Genomic DNA, 17,923 nt, shown 5'->3' with positions numbered 1-17,923 from the left:
ATTAGAAAAACAATTCTGGAAAGTAAAAATTGAATCTGAAATGCTGCTTCCTGGGGCGCCTGGGTGGCGCAGTCGGTTAAGCGTCCGACTTCAGCCAGGTCACGATCTCGCGGTCTGTGAGTTCGAGCCCCGCGTCGGGCTCTGGGCTGATGGCTCAGAGCCTGGAGCCTGTTTCCGATTCTGTGTCTCCTTCTCTCTCTGCCCCTCCCCCATTCATGCTCTGTCTCTCTCTGTCCCAAAAATAAATAAAAAACGTTGAAAAAAAAATTAAAACTGAAATGCTGCTTCCTTTGGAGAGGGTAAAACACAGTTGAGTTTAAATCTGTCAAAGAAAAGGCAGATAAAACTTCTTTTCCTAATAGTCTTTTCAAGTGGCAAGAAAATATTAATTCCAAGCCTGGTTTCTGGTGGCTTTTGATAAAATTTTGCAGAAAATCGTGGGTCGTGTATGGACTATTTCTCCTAGTGTTAGGAAGTTTGTATGCTTTTAAATGGCCTGTCCCTGGAGTGGGGCAGCGGCAGGGGCCCAGCATGCAGTGCACACCGCCTTAGCTGCAGCAGTAGTGGCTGCCGTAGAGCCACCCCTGCCGTCACAGCCCCTGCTCTGGTGCAGCCACCCTCGCTCCCTCTGCTCGTCCTCCCTTCGCTAGCACCATGGCTGACGAGGTGACGAGGTGACGAGGTGACGGAAGAACAGATTGCCGAGTTCAAGGGAGCCTTCTCCCTACTTGACAAAGATGGTAATGGCACCATCACAACAAAGGAACGTAGAATTGTCATGAGGTCATGGAGTCAGAACCCAGCAGGAGCCAAATTGCAGGAGATGATCAATGATGAGGTGGATGCTGATGCTAATGGCACCATTGACTTCGCAGAATTTTTGACTGCGATGGCTAGAAAAACGAAAGATACAAGCAGTGAAGAAGAAATTTGCAAAGTGTTCCGAGTTTTTTTACAAGGATGGGAATGGTTATATCAGTGTGGAGAACTATGTCGTGTCATGACAAACTTAGGAGAAACACTAAAAGATGAAGAAATAAATGATCAGAGAAGTAGTTATTGATGGAGATGGGTAAGTCCACTATGAAGAATTCATACAGATGATGACTGCAAAATGAAGACCTACTTTCAGCTCCTTTTCCCCTCTGTAGAAGAATTATATTGAATATTTTACTTACCTCTTGCAAAAAAACCAAAAACAAAAACAAAAGCAAAAAAACAAAACAGAACAAACCGTTCATCTACTCTTTCTCTTTCTATAAAGCAAAACTGAATGTCGAAAGTACCTTCTGTCCACACACACAAAATCCACACATATGCGTTGGTGGTCCTGCCTTCTGAAGATCAAGCTACATGTCAGTGTTACTATATAAACGCTTGTACTCCCTTAATGATAGGAAAGTACTTAGTGGACTCCTTGCGTGTCCATTTGCTAACGGCCAGTTTTTCATGAATGTAGCTTGACAATTGAGCACTGTCAGGCTTTTGTATTAAAAACGAAAAATGAAAAATCAAATTAGAAACCTATTCAAAATGTGTTCCGGTTCAGTTTGTTAGTATAAATTGTCGAACCTGGTTTACTGAAAACAAACCTTTAAAATTGGCTTACCTCAGGACGCTGTGCAGAAAAACAGGTGAAGGATAGAATGTCTAAGCGCAGCCCCACTGAGCTGGCTGGCCCTCTGGTACTTTCATGCGCCCACCTGTGATGGTGGGGACACACATCCCTGCGGCATGCCGCGTGTGTTGCTTTGGTGTTGTCTGTGTTGTATTGGCACGAAATGGGGGTGTCAGGCTGTCACGATTCGTACAGGTGTTTCAAAAGAAACCTTTACCAAGGGAACGTCTTTGGACTCTGTTTTTAAAATCTTCTGAGCCATGGGTTGGAGCCAGCAGACTGGGCTGTAGCTGTGGACTTCAGCACAACCATCAACATTGCTGTTCAAGAAATTATAATTTATATCCATTCCAAGTTGTAAATCCTGGTCTTTTTCCCCCAGTAAAAGGACTATTAACTTACAAAAAATAAAATGCCTTTTTCCTGGATTCCCATGGTCGGTCATGAAGTTGGTTGTGTTGCAATAAAATTTGAAATGAAGAGAACACTTGGAGGAGTTCAATGTGACGGTGGAATGATAGTATAAGTAAACATTTTAAAACAAGATATCATCTGCTTTTGATCTATTTTCTACAAACCTTTCATCAGTTTTGCCAAACAGAGTTTCATATAGGTAGTCTGCTAGTGGCTCACGGTTTAATTAAGGATAACCTGATTAAAAATAGACATTTCAAAAGAGATAGGATTGAAGCAAGCAAATGAGTGGTATCACATATGTATGTACCAGTTTGTTTAATGATTCACCCGTATAGAGGCATCTGGGCTGTTTCCAGGTTTTGGCTTTTACAAAGAAAGCTTCTATGAACATTCACCTACAGGTTTTTGCATGAACATAATTTTCATTCCTCTGGGATAAATACATACATAGGTTTGCAGTCACTGAGTCATATGATATTTATATGTTTAGTTTTAAAACAATCCATCTAATTTTTCCAGAGTGGCTGTACCATTTTACATTTCCACCAGCAATATATGGGTGATCAAGTTCCTTGTCATGCTAGTCAGCACTTAGTGCTGTCCTTATTTTATATTTTAGCCATTCTGATAGGTGTGAAGTGATATTTCAATGTAGGTTCAGTTTGCTTTTCCCTGTTGGATAATGATATTGAACATATTTTCATGTGCTTATTCATCATCTCTATATCCTCTTCACTGAAATGCCTCTGTATACCTTTTGCCTGTCTTCTCATTGAATTATTTATTTTTTCACTGTGGAGTTTTTAGTGCTCTTTGTATATTATACATACTGGTTGTTTGTCAGACATGTGGCTTTCAAATATCTTGTTACAGTCTGCACCTTGTCTTTTCGTCTTCTTAACAGCTCTTTCACATAGGAGAAGTTTTTAATTTTGATGAGGTCCATTTCGCCAAATAAACTCTTAAATGAGATTTCTTATCTGAGATTTAGCTTGTGAAGGAAGACATGATAAGACAAATACTGTAGATCTATTGTAATATAATTTATGATGAGCATCTCCCATTTTGGACTAAAAACTTTAATAAAAAGCACAATTTACCTATATTTTTGTGAATAATAAAACTATGCACATCTTTTTTCTTAATTTGTATTTACTTTTTAGAGAGAGAGAAAGAACACAAGCAGGGGAAGGGCAGAGAGAGAGGGAGAGAGAGGATCCAAAGTGAGCTCCACATTGAGAGCGGAGAGTCTGATGCGGGGCTCAGAGTCACTGGCTGCGAGATCATAACCTGAGTTGAAGTCAGGTGTCCAACTGACTGAGCGCCCAGGTGCTCCTGTACATCTTTTATTTTTATCTTCTACCTCAGTTAGATTGAAATTTCTTTTTTGAGGGTTAGGATTGTGTTCATTCATCCTGAGTCCTCTTTGAAGTTGGATACAAGGTCTTACACAGAACAGGTGTTCAACAAATATATTTTAATATTCCATCAAGCCATCATGGCAGGGTGTAAAGAGGTAGAGTTTGCAATAGTGACTTGAAATTCTGGCTTTGCCTCCTTGCCTGCAGTGAAAAATTGGGTGAGTCATTTCACTTCTTGAGCTTCAATTTCCTTACCTAACATTTTGGATAATTATACCAAGTTCATGGTCTTCTCGTGGGTTTCAAATGAAATCACATCTGTGAGGCACCCAGTAAGGTGCGTGACACATAGTAGATTGTAAGTAAATGGTAACTATTGGAGTTACCAGGATTTCAGCTCCATAAATCCTTTTTTAAAAAAAAATTTTTTTACATTTATTTATTTTTGAGAAACAGAGTGAGACAAAGCGTGAGCAGGGGAGGGGCAGAGAGAAGGAGACACAGAATCTGAAGCAGGCTCCAGGCCCTGAGTAAGCGGTCAGCACAGAGCCTGATGTGGGGCTTGAACCCACGAACTGTGAGATCACGACCTGAGCTGAAATCGGACGCTCGACCAACTGAGCCACCCAGGCGCCCCTCAGCTCCATAAATCCTTAAACAGAGATTATAAAGACTCAGACTACTGGGGTTGAGTCTTTGAATAGATACCATGTGATGAATTGAACTGTATGAAAAGTCTTGATTGCTTTAAACCATACATTCTAAAGAAGTCATAATTACATTGATGTACACTGTCATCTAGTGCAAAATTTTTTAGTTTGGTGGTTATATCAAGGCCATTTTTAAATTTCACATCTTTATTATTTTGATTATAAAAATATAAATTGGTTCTTTTTCTCTTGATGAGAGAAAAGGGGGCTTAATTTTGATGTAAGAAACAGAGCTGTTACACACCTCAGTAGTCCTTTCTTCCCACTTGGAGCTTTGCCTACATTTTTCTTTTTAACTGAAGTATACTCGACCTACAATGTTATATTAATGTCAGTTGTGCAACATGTAGATTCAACAATCCTATACATTACTCCATACTCACCACAATAAGCTAATCAACAGCTGTCACCATACAATATCATTTCAATCTTTTTTTTTATGTTTTTAAAAATTTTGTCAGGCCAACTAGGCCATAAAAATATTTTTTTAATTTTATTTTTTATTTTTTAAAATTGACATCCAAATTAGTAGCATATGGTGCAACAATGATTTCAGGAGTAGATTCCTCAGTGCCCCTTACCCATTGAGCCTGTCCCCCTCCCATCCCCCTCCAGCAACCCTCTGTTTGTTCTCCATATTTATGAGTCTCTTCTGTTTTGTCCCCCTCCCTGTTTTTATATTATTTTTGTTTCCCTTCCCTTATGTTCATCTGTTTTGTCTCTTAAAGTCCTCATATGAGTGAAGTCATATGATATTTGTCTTTCTCTGACTGACTAATTTCGCTTAGCATAATACCCTCCAGTTCCATCCACATGGTTGCAAATGGCAAGATTTCATTCTTTTTGATTGCCGAGTAATGGTCCATTGTATATATATATATACCGCATCTTCTTTATCCATTCATCCATTGATGGACATTTGGGCTCTTTCCATACTTTGGCTATTGTTGATACTGCTGCTATAAACATTGGGGTGCATGTGTCCCTTTGAAACAGCATCCCTGTATCCCTTGGATAAATGCCTGGTAGTGCAATTGCTAGGTCGTAGGGTAGTTGTATTTTTGGTTTTTTGAGGAACCTCCATACTGTTTTTCAGAGTGGCTGGACAAGCTTGCATTCCCATATCAATGCCATTTTTAAAATACATTTTATACAGTTACAAGTTGAGAAATATTTGAACCTGAATAAAACAACAAATGTTTTTTTTTTTTTTTAAATTTTTTTTTCAACGTTTTATTTATTTTTGGGACAGAGAGAGACAGAGCATGAACGGGGGAGGGGCAGAGAGAGAGGGAGACACAGAATCGGAAACAGGCTCCAGGCTCTGAGCCATCAGCCCAGAGCCTGACGCGGGGCTCGAACTCTCGGACCGCGAGATCGTGACCTGGCTGAAGTCGGACGCCTAACCGACTGTGCCACCCAGGCGCCCCAAAACAACAAATGTTTATAAAAATGTATTAATGCATAGAAGAAAAATAATCAAATAATGAAAACTTATTCTAAAATATTTATACATTTGGGGTGCTTGGGTGGCTCATTGGGTTGAGGATCTGACTTCAGCTTGGGTCATGATCTCGCGGTTCGTGAGTTTAGCCCTGCATCAGGCTCTGTGCTGACAGTGCAGAGCCTGGAGCCTGCTTCAGATTCTGTGTCTCCCTGTCTCTCTGCTCCTCCCCTGCTTGCATGTGCGTGCATGCTCTCTCTCAAAAAGAAATAAACTTTAAAAAAAAATTTAAAAATAAATTATTTTTACATTTTACTGAATGTTGCATTTCTTCATAAGCATAATATAATAATCAAGCTGAATTAAATAACTCTGCTTAAGTGTAAGGTAAATATAATCAAGTGGTGGATATCAAATTAACATAGAAAATTACAGAGCAAAACAGAAATATTTTAAGTCAGTTAATGACTTAGCATTAGCTAAGAGATTTCATTTTACCTATGTTTAAATTAACAATATAACTATATTTGCAGTTGAGAAATCGCTTCTCTTATGTTGTTATAGTTAGCAATTTGTATCAACACAAGTTTCAGTTACATATTCTTGTAATCATTTTAATTTTCAAGAGTTGCAGAATTTGATTTCATTCATCTTTAGCAAATGCTTCTTGAATTTTGTGATTAAATGAGGCTGTGATTAACAAGACCCGCCCCCTCCAGATTATTTGGGAAACTGCTATAGCTATAAAAGACATCCTGCAGGAATTATGCAGTTCAGCTGGAGGTTAACTTTCTGTTGCCCAAGTAAAGAACACTGGCTACTTGGATATTAGTTTTTTTTTTTTTCAGCCACAAAGTTCTAATTCAGTGTTTCTTAACCTGTGCCCCTTTGATTACCTGGGCCTAAACTACCCAGGCAACTTGTTATAGATTCCATGGCAAATTCCAGATAAGGTGAATCAGAATTTCCTGAAACGCTGCTCAGGAATCTACATCTTTCACAAGTACTCTAGGTGATTCGTATGTCAAGTTTGAGAATTTAGGTTTCTTGTTTTTTGTACTTTGTCACTCCCAATGCAGTTGAGTCCAAGGTTTGCTGGCTGTGTCGCGGCAAGTAGGTTCTAAAATGTGAGGCAGCAGAGGCTGCCATGCCACTATACTTCTGTCCCAACAGTGTTTCACACTGGGCTCAATTTCTGATTGTCATGGCCTAAGGTGGGTGGTAGCTTCCAGTTTGTCAGCGCTTCATAACCACACTTAGCCCCCAGTCTGAGAAATTATACAAATGTCCAACATGGACACTCTATGCTCCCTTCTTGGCCTTCAACTGAGAAAAACAGATATTTGCCAACTGTGGCCAGGCAGGGAAGAAGCTGGGGGAATAAATATCCCGATCTCTCTTTTCTCCCACCCTCCCTTTTCTCCCACCCTGTTTATGCCTCTGATTGGCCAAACCCAAGCAGAAGTCAGAGCATAAGGGAGTCAACTCATGCATTGCATGAAGATTACAAGGCACAAAGAAGGAAGGAATAAGATAGAGGGGAAACAGAATATTCAGCATACACATTTAAAATACCTCAAATGCAGTTCTGTCACAGTATAGTGTATACCATGAATTGGTTAAAGCAAACCTTTTGTGAGGAGTATGTGAATCAGAGTGAGGATAGGTATGAGGAAGTTTTTTACTTGGTTTTGCCCATTCTCACCTCCAGAATCTTTACTGCCATTGCTAAATAGGGTCCGATCAGGAAACTCATTTTATACTATGTCTAGAAGGTCTGTATAACTGATCTTTAGGTAAAGAATGCAAAAGAATGATGAATACATTTATTTAATGGAACCCATAAACATTTCAATATATGATGAATATTATATAATTATATGCAACCGCTGTATTTAAATTTTTTTTAATGTTTATTTATTATTGAGAGACAGAGAAAGACAGACCATGAGCATGGGAGGGGCAGAGAGAGGGAGACACAGAATCCGAAGCAGGCTCCAGGCTCTGAGCTGTCAGCACAGAGCCCGATGCGGGGCTCAAACTCACGAACCGTGAGGTCATGACCTGAGCCAAAGTCGGATGCTCAACGGACTGAGCACCCAGGTGCCCCAGATGAAAACCCTTTCTCAGGAGTGACCAAAAGAATGGTCTCTGATCTCCCAATGTCTTTATTTCTCTTTTTGCATGACTCAATCTGTTAGTTAGGATGTAACTTCTCTTGCCTGTGACAGAAATGTAAATTAACAATGGCTTAGACAAGATAGGAATTTATCTTTCTTTAAAAAATGTTTTTTAATGCTTATTTATTTTTGAGAGAGAGAGAGAGAGAGAGAGAGAGAGAGAGAGAGAGAGAGAGAGAAAGCATGAGTGGGGGAGGGGCAGAGAGAGAGAGGGAGACACAGAATCCAAAGCAGGCTCCAGGCTCCAAGCTGCCAGCAGAGAGCCTGACATGGGGCTTGAACACACGAACCGTGAGATCATGATCTGAGCTGAAGTCAGATGCTTAACCAACTGAGTCACCCAGGCACCCCTCTTTCTTTTAGGTAGTAGTCCCTGGCTTGTATGACAACACTGCTCTACATGGTTGTACAGGGATCAGGTCCCCATTTATCTTGTTTTCTGTCCCTCCTCTGTACTTGTCTGTACAGTTCAAGGTGGCTGGCCATGATATTCATGTTCCAGACAGCAGGATGGAAGAAGACACAAGAGGGAGGGAAGGAAAATATGCTTTTCCCTTTAAGGGTGAGAACTAACATTTGCACACATAACTTCATATTCTGTTGGCCAGAACTTTATCACGTGGCCATGCATAGCAGCAAAAGAGGCTCAGGAATTCAGCCTTTATTTATTTTTTTAAGTTTATTTATTTATTTTGAGAGAGACAGAGACAACATAAGTGGGGAAGGGACAGAGGGAGAGGGAGAGAGAGAGAATCCCAAGCAGGCTCTGTACTGTCTGTGCAGAGCCCACTGTGAGGCTCGAACTCATGAAACTGCGAGATCCTGACCTGAGCTGAAACCAAGAGTTGGATGCTTATCTGACTGAGCCACCCAGGTACCCCAGGAATTCAGCCTTTAGATGGGCAGTCATAATAAGCATAAAATTTGATTACATCAGAATGGATCACAGGGGTGCCTGGGTGGCTCAGTCGGTTGAGTGTTCAACCGTTGGTTTTGGCTCAGGTCATGATCCCGGGGTTGTGAGATCGAGCCCTTCATTGGGCTCTGTGCTGAGTGTGGAGCCTGCTTGGGATTCTCTCTCTCTCCCCCTCTGCTATTCTCCCCGACTTGCATGTCTCTTAAAAAAAAAAAAAAGAATCACAGACTTAAATGCAATACTATAAAATTCCTAGAAGATAGCATATGAGAAAATCTGGATAATATAGGTTTTGGTGATGACTTTTTAGATGCAACACCAAAGACACAATCCATGAAAAAAAGAATTTGTAAGCTGGACTTCATTAAAATTAAAAATTTCTGTTCTTTGGAAGATACTGTCAAGAGAAAAAAAGACAAACCACATACTGGGAAAATTATTTGTAGAAGATATATATGGCAAAGGACTGTTATTCAAAATACACAAAGACTTAAAAGTCAACAGTAGGAAAAAAATTCAATTTAAAAATGGGCCAAAGACCTTAACAAATACTTAACCAAAGAAGATATACAAATGGAAAATAAGCATATGGAAAGATGCTTATCATATGTCCTTATCATATGTCATCAGGGAGATGCAAAAAGAAAGCAACAATGAGATACCACTGCACCCCTATTAGAATGGCCAAAATCTAGAACACTGACAATATCAAAAGCTAGTGAGGATGCGGAGCAACAGGAACTCTCATTCAGTGCTAATTGGAATGCAAAATGGTATAGCCACTTTGGATGACAGTTGGGCAGTTTCTTAGAAAACTAAACATATTTTGTCATATAATTCTGGCAATTGCATTCCTTGGTATTTATTCAAATGAGTTGAAAATATCCACATAAAAACTTGCACACGGATGTTTATAGCAGCTTAATTCATAATTGCCAAAACCTGGGAAGCAACCAAGATGTCCTTCAGGATGTGAATGGATAAATGCACTGTGGTGCATCCAGGCAACAGCATACTATTCAGTGCTAAAATGAAATGAGCTATTAAGCTATGTAAAGAAGGACATGGAGGGAAACTTAAATGCATATTACCAAGTGAAAGAAGCCAATTTGAAAAGACTACATACTATATGATTCCAACTATATGATATTCCATAAAAAGCAACACGATGGTGGGGCGCCTGGGTGGCTCAGTCGGTTGGGCGTCCCGCTTCGGCTCAGGTCATTATCTCAAGGTTCGTGAGTTCGAGTTGCACACTGAGCTCTGTGCTGGCAGCTTGGAGCCTGGAGCCTGCTTCGGATTCTGTGTCTCCCTGTCTCTCTGCCCCTCCATCAGTCATTCCCTGTCTCTCTCTCTCTCAAAATTAAACATTAAAAATTTTTAAAAAGCAACACTATGGAGACAGTAAAAGGAACAGTGGTTGACGGGGTTTAGCAAGGAGAAAGGGATGAATAGGCAGAGCACAGAGAATTTTTAGGGCAGTGAAAATAACTCTATATGATACTATGATACTGTGGTGGGTATATGTCATTATACATTTGTCCAAACCCATGGAATGTACAACACCAAGAGTGAACTGGGATGTGAACTGTGGACTTTGGATAATGAGATGTCAGTGTAGGTTCATCAGTTGTAACAAATGTCCTGCTCTGGTAGGGAATATTGATAGCGGGGATGATGCATGCGTGGGGGCAGGAAGTGTATGAGAAATCATTGTAGGGGCGCCTGGGTGGCGCAGTCGGTTAAGCGTCCGACTTCAGCCAGGTCACAATCTCGCGGTCTGTGAGTTCGAGCCCCGCGTCAGGCTCTAGGCTGATGGCTCAGAGCCTGGAGCCTGTTTCTGATTCTGTGTCTCCCTCTCTCTCTGCCCCTCCCCCGTTCATGCTCTGTCTCTCTCTGTCCCAAAAATAAATAAACGTTGAAAAAAAAAATTAAAAAAAAAAAAAAAAGAAATCATTGTACCTTCCCCTGAATTTTGTTGTGAACCAGAAACTGCTTTAAAAAATAAAGTTTGTTGGGGTGCCTGGGTGGCTCATTTGGTTAAGCGTCTGACTCTTGATTTCAGCTCAGGTCATGATCTCGCGGTTTGTAGGTTCGAGCCCCGCATTGGGCTCTGTGCTGGCAGTGGGGAGCCTGCTTGGGACTCTTCTCCTCCCATTCTCTCTGCCGCTCTCTCTGTCCCCCCACCCCACGCACGTTCACACATGCTCTTTCTCTCTCAAAATAAATAAATAAACTTAAATAAATAAAGTCTATAAATGGAAGATACCGGGTGATAAAAGGCATAGATTGAGGCAGGGTGGCCTCAGAGGTCATCTTACTCACTTCCTTTATTTTGCATGCTGGGAAAAGGGAGGCCCAGACAGAGTGAATGTATTATCTAACATCACACAACCAGGTAGCAGCAGAACCACAGCATTCCTGACTCTGACTCAGGGATCCTTTGGGATCCTTGTGTGACTGCACAGTTGAGCACAATCTCCATCTGACAAGATCATGCCCAGCCTTCTAGGCCTGACACAACTCATTATCTCTCTGGGGGTCCTGAGCAGGTTTCTTTCTGTTTACACGGGGTCCTCATAGTCAGCATTTTCATATGGAGAACACGAGGCCCAGTGAGCTGACTGCCCCTGCTCAGGCTTTACAGAGAGTAAGAAGCTAGCCAGAGCCTACATCCTGGCTCTCTTCATTCCATTCCTCACTGTACCCCATATGCCTCTCTTCCCAGAAAAGAGACCTTTCTCCTTCACTTGAATGTATAATGTGGAACAGCTGCTCAAGGCACAAGAGTCTAGAACATTCAGTGGCAACACCACATACATGTCACCTCTCTGCAACGTTTTTTCATGCCACAACACACAGCTTTCTTCTCTGTGCTTCTAGAACTTTGCCTATATCGATCATGGCCACTGTCAAAAAATTGGATTACATAGAATAAAGGGAGGGTGGATGTTGGGGGACAACCAGCAGCCTCTTTCAAATCTGGGTTTCTGTGGTCTTCCTCTGGATCATTCGCCATTGCCATTTAACCGTCAGCTTTAGAAAGTCACTTACTTGTATCAGGGCCCTTGGTATCTGTGGAAAATGCTCAGTCTTTGTTTCCAATTTATATTTTAAATGTTGTAATGTTTGTATTGCTAAGGAAATTCAAAGGTTTGCTTCCTGCCAGCATATTGTGCTGGTTGCTGTAACTTTTTAAGTGAAAATTACTTCTCATTCTGTTTGTAGAATCTGCAGCTTTTGTCCATTATTCACCCGAGCCTTCCATTTTCTAGTTTCTCTGGTCACAAGCCACTGTGTTTATGTGTCACCAGCAATTTTACTCCTTTGTGTGAGGGTGTTTTTGTTATTTCTTTGTTTATTCCTCAGGAATAGTTATTGTCTGCTCTGGGCAGTATGGGAACAATTGGATAGCAAACAAGACAAGCATAGTTTTTGCCCTCATGAAATTCATGGTCCAATGGGAGAGACAAAATTAACATCATATATATGTACACACACCTATACGTATACATATGTATGTGGGCGGGAAGGTCAGGGGAGTTTTCTCTGAAGATGGGACGCTTAAGCTGAGACCTAAAAGATAAAGTATGAATGAACTGAAGAAAGGGGAGAAGAATAGCGTTGGCAGAGAGAACAGCATGGATTAAGGTTCTGAGGAGGGGAAGAGCTTAATAAAAATTAGGAAAACTGGTGCACCTTGGTGGCTCAGTCAGTTAAGTGTCTGACCTGGGCTCAGGTCATGATCTCGCGGTTTGTGACTTCAAGTCCCGCATCCAGCTCTGTGCTGGTGGTGTGGAGCCTGCTTGGGATTCTTTCTCTTTCTCTCTCTCTGCCTCTCCCCTACTTGTGCTCCCACTCTCTCTCTCCCTCTCCCTCCCTCCCCCCCCCCCGCTCAAGATAAATAAGCTTAAAAAATTAGGAAAACTGAAAGTAGATGAGTTTTAATGGAACAAAGTGGAAAGTGGTACAAGATGAGGTTAAAGAGGTTGTCTACAGGCTTGAAATTTATGGAAGGCTGTGGATGTCATTATGGATTTTATGCTGAGAACAATGGGAACTTGAAGAATTTTAAGTAGGAGAGTAATATGATGTAGGTTACATTGAAAAAAAAGTCCTTTGGCTGGAGTGCCTGGTTGGCTCAGTTGGTTAAGCATCTGACTGTCGGTTTCAGCTTAGGTTGTGATCTCACGGTTTCATGGGTTCAAGCCCCACATCTGGCTCTGTGATGACAGCGCGGGCCCTGCTTGGGATTCTCTCTCTCCCTCCCCCCCCCGCCCTTCCCCCACTCTCACTGTCTATCTCTCAAAATAAATAAACTTAAAAAATTAAAAAAGAAAAAAGTCCTTTGGCTGCCACGCTGAAAGTGAATAGCAGGAAGGCCAGACTGGAAGCAAGAACAGCAGCACGGAGTCGATCAGAATAGATCAGGTGCATGGTGATGGCACTTGATATAGGGTGGTGGTGGTAGACTTGTGTTTGAGTCATATTTGGGAGGTAGATTCAGTGGTGCGTGGCAATGGACTGATTATTATGGATGAGGAAGAAGAAGTGATCAAATATCTGTCAGGTTTTGAAGTTTAAATACGGGCTGGATGGTACTGGCTTTTTCTGAGACAGGTAAAAGAGCATGTGGTACCAGTTTTGCAGAAAGATCAAGGGAAACTTGTTGATTGGGTCTGCAGTAAAAGTAGCCTTACCTAATGGGTTAAAATCTACTCCTGGACACAGCAGGCCAAGAGTTTATGCTTCATCATAGTTCCTTGATTTTAAGATGCCTTGAATTTTAAAATGCTACATTGATTTATATCAGCTTTTCATAAAGAATACTATCCTGTTAAATGAATACATGGATATAACACACATCAAGTGAACTGTTAAAATGTGGAAAATACATCTTAGATTTAAGGAAATGTGATATTTCAAGCTCACTGCAATGTAAATTACAATTGTAAATAAAGGATAATAATAAAGGACAGACCCAAATTAAAAAATTATTTTTAACTTCTAAAATAGCTCCAGGAAATCATTTTGCAACTTTCCAGAAAGGTATATGTAATTGTCTATTGGATATCTTTATTGAGTGTCTCGCGAGTACCTCAGGGTTCTATGTGTTTGGAATGGAATTCACTGTTTTTCCTACATCTTCAGCCTGCTTCTTTATCTAAACCTCCTATTTTGGTTAATGGCAGGCACCACCATCCTCTCACTTTTTTCTTTCATTCATTTATTATTCTATTCAACATATATTTACTGAGTTCTTACTAGCAGCTGAGGACTATATTCTCAAACCTCTTTTTATATCTCTTATCTTTCTGAGCGATTCAGAGGTTGTGGTAGCTTGGCCATGCGACTTGCTTTGGCCAGTGGGACAATAGAAAATGTGCTACAAGTGGACACTTTAAAAAAAGTGCTTGCACCATGGGGCTTGACCTTTCTTGCTGCTTTTGGGAACTCCGTGATTATGACTGTGTGACTAAGCCGCTGGATGTTTAGAGTCATGTCGCCAAGCTCTTCCTATCACTCCATCTGACATCAGGTCGACAGCCAGACCTGTAGATCATCTAGCCCAGCCAAGCTGGCCCAGAGGGTCTTGGCCCAGAAGAACTGCCAAGACAGTTCCCAGAAATGTGAGAAATACTGTATGTTTGTATTGTTAAGCACCAACTTGTGGGGCGGTTTGTCATGCAGCAAAATCTAACTGATAAAAGAGTCATGGGCTGTTTCCTTAGTGACTCTCTAGGAGTGGTGGATGAAGAAGTGTGGTTTCACATTTGTGTCCTGACATCTATTATTTTGATATCTCGGGTACGAAGAGCTGCATTCCACCATCCTATTATGTTAGATGTTGGCTTCTGTAGTTTTACAGAAGAAAAAAATTGAGGCCCATAGAAGTTAAGTGGCTTGTCTAAGGCCACACAAGTGTTCTGTTAGAGAGTTATGATTTGAATTCACTTCTTTTTGAATCCAAAGCCCTTGATTTTTTCTGTAACATCAAACTACATTTGTCAAATATTCTGGATTAATGTTATGAAGAATGTAGTATGATTCTACATATGCTGTTTCTAAGTAACTAATTTTTTTGTAGAACAAAACAAAGCAAAATAAAAACTCCCCAAACCTGTATGTCCCATTGTACATTTTGTGTGGTTAGAGACTCTTAGCTTGAATAGTAGTTAATACATTTCAGTTCTAAAGCACTGGATTTATAACCTGCTTTTAACTAAACAGATGTTTGTATTTACATGTTCTTATATAGATAAACATCTGTGAAGTGGTTATAAGTACTTGACATGAGTACATTTTCACTTAAGAAAGAGTCCCTTCATTCTGTCTCTACAACCTGTTTACTTATTCTCTTACATTTCCATTTCAGATTTGTGCTCAGTCCTAAATGGGCTAATACTCCACTTCTCTCCTTAGGCTTTTTTCTTTTTCTTTTCTTTTTTGGTGCAGTATCAGTTACTTCACAGAATGAAGTAGATGCTGTGGAGTGTACAAGCTCCTTTGTGGATATAAATTGAGAGTTTAAAAACATTTAAAAATATATTTATGTCATGTTTATCATATTTATAAAAGCTTCAGTTTTTTAAGTAATTCCTGGAGGGCTTTAAGTATAAAAAGTAAAGCATATGTTTGAATATTATAGTTTGATACACTGATTTTTTTCCATTTTGATTAAATATCATATTAGTATAAATGTATTCAGTTACACATGTAGACAGGATAAATTTTCGGTTGCATCAAACTTGGAGGTGGAGTGAGGACTGAAACTAGTTTCTATCTTGAACTCTCTATCAGAAAATGTAATCTAGTCAGTTCCCAATAAACTCAGTCCCTTCCAGCCTCTTTTTCTCATGTCATTTCAAATGAAAACTCTTTGAGTTTGGGGTGCTTGGGTGGCTCAGTCAATTGAGTGTCTGACTCTTGATTTCAGCTCTGGTCATGATCCCAGGGTCGTGGGATTGAGCCCCGCCATGGAGCATAGTTAAGATTGTCTCTCTCTTCCCCTCTACCACTCTCCCCCACTCACGCGCGTTCTCTTGATCTCAAAAACAAAACAAAGCTCTGTGAATTTTACATTCTTCACTTTTCTCCGTGAGCTCCTAATTCTATTCTACTTCTCTTACAGAATTTTATCCTAATTTATTTCATGTTTACACGTCTTTTACTTCTCTACAGAAATGTACATAAATGAAAAGTATTTAAAAAAATTCTGTGTCCTTTACGGGGCTGAAAGTGTTAAAACACTATCTTGTGGATTAAGTAAAATTTTTCTCACAGCCATTTTCTTTAATAAATCCTTGCACATTGAATCCCATCTTGGCATGTGCTTCTGCGAGGCCCTGAAATAACACATTTGTCTTTCACTTATTGATTCATTGGAATCTTTTCTATAGTCTAGGTATGAGCCCTTTGTTGTATGCATTACAAGTATCTTTCCCAGTCTGAAGTTTGCCTTTTCACCCTTTTACTGGTGTCTTTTGATGAAAAGTTGATCTTAATTTTAATGTAACATAGCTTATTAGTGGTTGTTGCTTTTTATGTCTAGTTTAAAAGTCTTATTGCTCTGGGACGCCTGGGTGGCTCAGTCGGTTGAGCATCTGACTTCGGCTCAGATCATGATCTCACGGTTCGTGGGTTCAAGCCCCACATCAGGTTGTCTGCTGTCAGTTAAGAGCCCACTTCACATCCTCTGCCCCCCTCTCTCTTTGTCCCTCCCCTACTTGTGGGCTCCCTTCCTTTCAAAAATGAAATAAACATTGAAAAAAATCTTATTGCCCTGTGCCTACATCATGAAGAAATCTCCTAACTTATCTTCCAGAAGATTTATTGTTTTCTTATTTCATATTTAGGTACACCAGATTATTGAATGTATTTTTGTATACTGTTGGAGATAGGAGTAAAAAAAAGTTTTTTATATTTTCCATGTAGATATTAACTGGACTCAGCACCATTCATTGAAAATACCACCCTTTGTCCTCTGCCTTGTAGTACCATCTTGTCATAAATCAAGTGTCTGCATATGTGTGGGAGTTTGTTTCTGGACTCTCAGTTCTACTCCCCTGTTCTATTTGTCTCTGTGCCAATACCCTGATGTCTTACTGTCTGTAGCAGTAGAGTAGGTTGATGTCCCATAGAATGACTTCCCCCACCTTGTTTTTCAGGAGTGTGTTGATTGATTGATTTCTTTGTTATTATTTCTGCCCTAAATTTTTCCCGTAACTCTCCTTTTTTTGTTTTAATTTGCTCTTCTTTTTCTAACTTCTTGAGATGCTTAGATCATTGTTTTATAGGCCTTCTTTCTAATAGTGCGTTTAATTCTGTGAATTTCATCCTAAAACGTAGCTTTAGCTACATGTGTAAGTTTTGATACATTGGTTTTTGAAATTATCATTCAGTTGAAAATACTTTGATTTTTGTCGTGTTTGCTTCTTTGAATCATGCATGGGTCATTTAAGTACTGCTTAGTTTCCAAATATTGTATACGAAAGATTTTCTAGCTATATTTCTGTAGTTTATTTCTAACTTAATTCTGTTGTCATCGGAGACCATACATTCATATATGGTCAGCTTTTTAAATGTTCCAAGTGTGCTTGAGAAGGATGTGCGCTTTGCAGTTTTGTGATTACCTATGTAGTCCTCTCCGTATTATAAATTAGGTCAAGTTTGTTAGCCATGCTTTTCAAAGCTTCTCCTTAAGGATTTTTTGATCTGTTTTTTTCTATGAGTTAGTGACACAGATAAGTTAAAATATCCCACTAAGATTGTGGATTTGTCTTTTATCCTTTAGTTATGTCAAGTTTTGCTGTATATATTTTTGAAGGCATGTTATAACACGTATGGCAATTTAGAATTGTTATATCTTCATAGTAAACTGAATCATTTATTGTTATGAAATATGTGTCTTTAACTCTGTTAATGCTTTCAGCATTAGTCTATTTTGTCTGATATTAATATAGATATAGAAGCCTTTTTTGGTTAGTGTATGTATGATACATCTTTTTACCTTCTTTCAACATTTTATATTCTTATATTTAAGGTGTATCATTTCTAAACAACATATAGTTATTTTTAATCTTTTAATTTGTATTTACATTTGATGTATGTATGATATATTTAGAACCACCCACATTATGGAAGATGATTTGCTTTACTCAAAATCCACTGATTTAAATGTTTAACACATCTAAAAAATAACCTTCACAGCAACATCTGGACTGATGTTTGACCAAAAACTGGGTACCATGGCCTGGCTAGGCTGACACATAAAATA

General features: G+C 39.7%; 1 pseudogene; it reads left to right on the top strand.

The window, feature by feature from the left end:
- The first annotated feature begins 315 nt into the window (after positions 1-315).
- On the top strand, positions 316-1,156 carry LOC123595452 (annotated as a pseudogene).
- Positions 1,157-17,923: the final 16,767 nt, after the last annotated feature.

This window comes from Leopardus geoffroyi, chromosome X (assembly GCF_018350155.1).
Source record: "Leopardus geoffroyi isolate Oge1 chromosome X, O.geoffroyi_Oge1_pat1.0, whole genome shotgun sequence".
NCBI classification, from domain to species: domain Eukaryota; kingdom Metazoa; phylum Chordata; class Mammalia; order Carnivora; family Felidae; genus Leopardus; species Leopardus geoffroyi.
The sequence above is the reverse complement of the archived record's forward strand: the minus strand, read 5'-3'. Positions and strand labels throughout refer to the sequence as shown.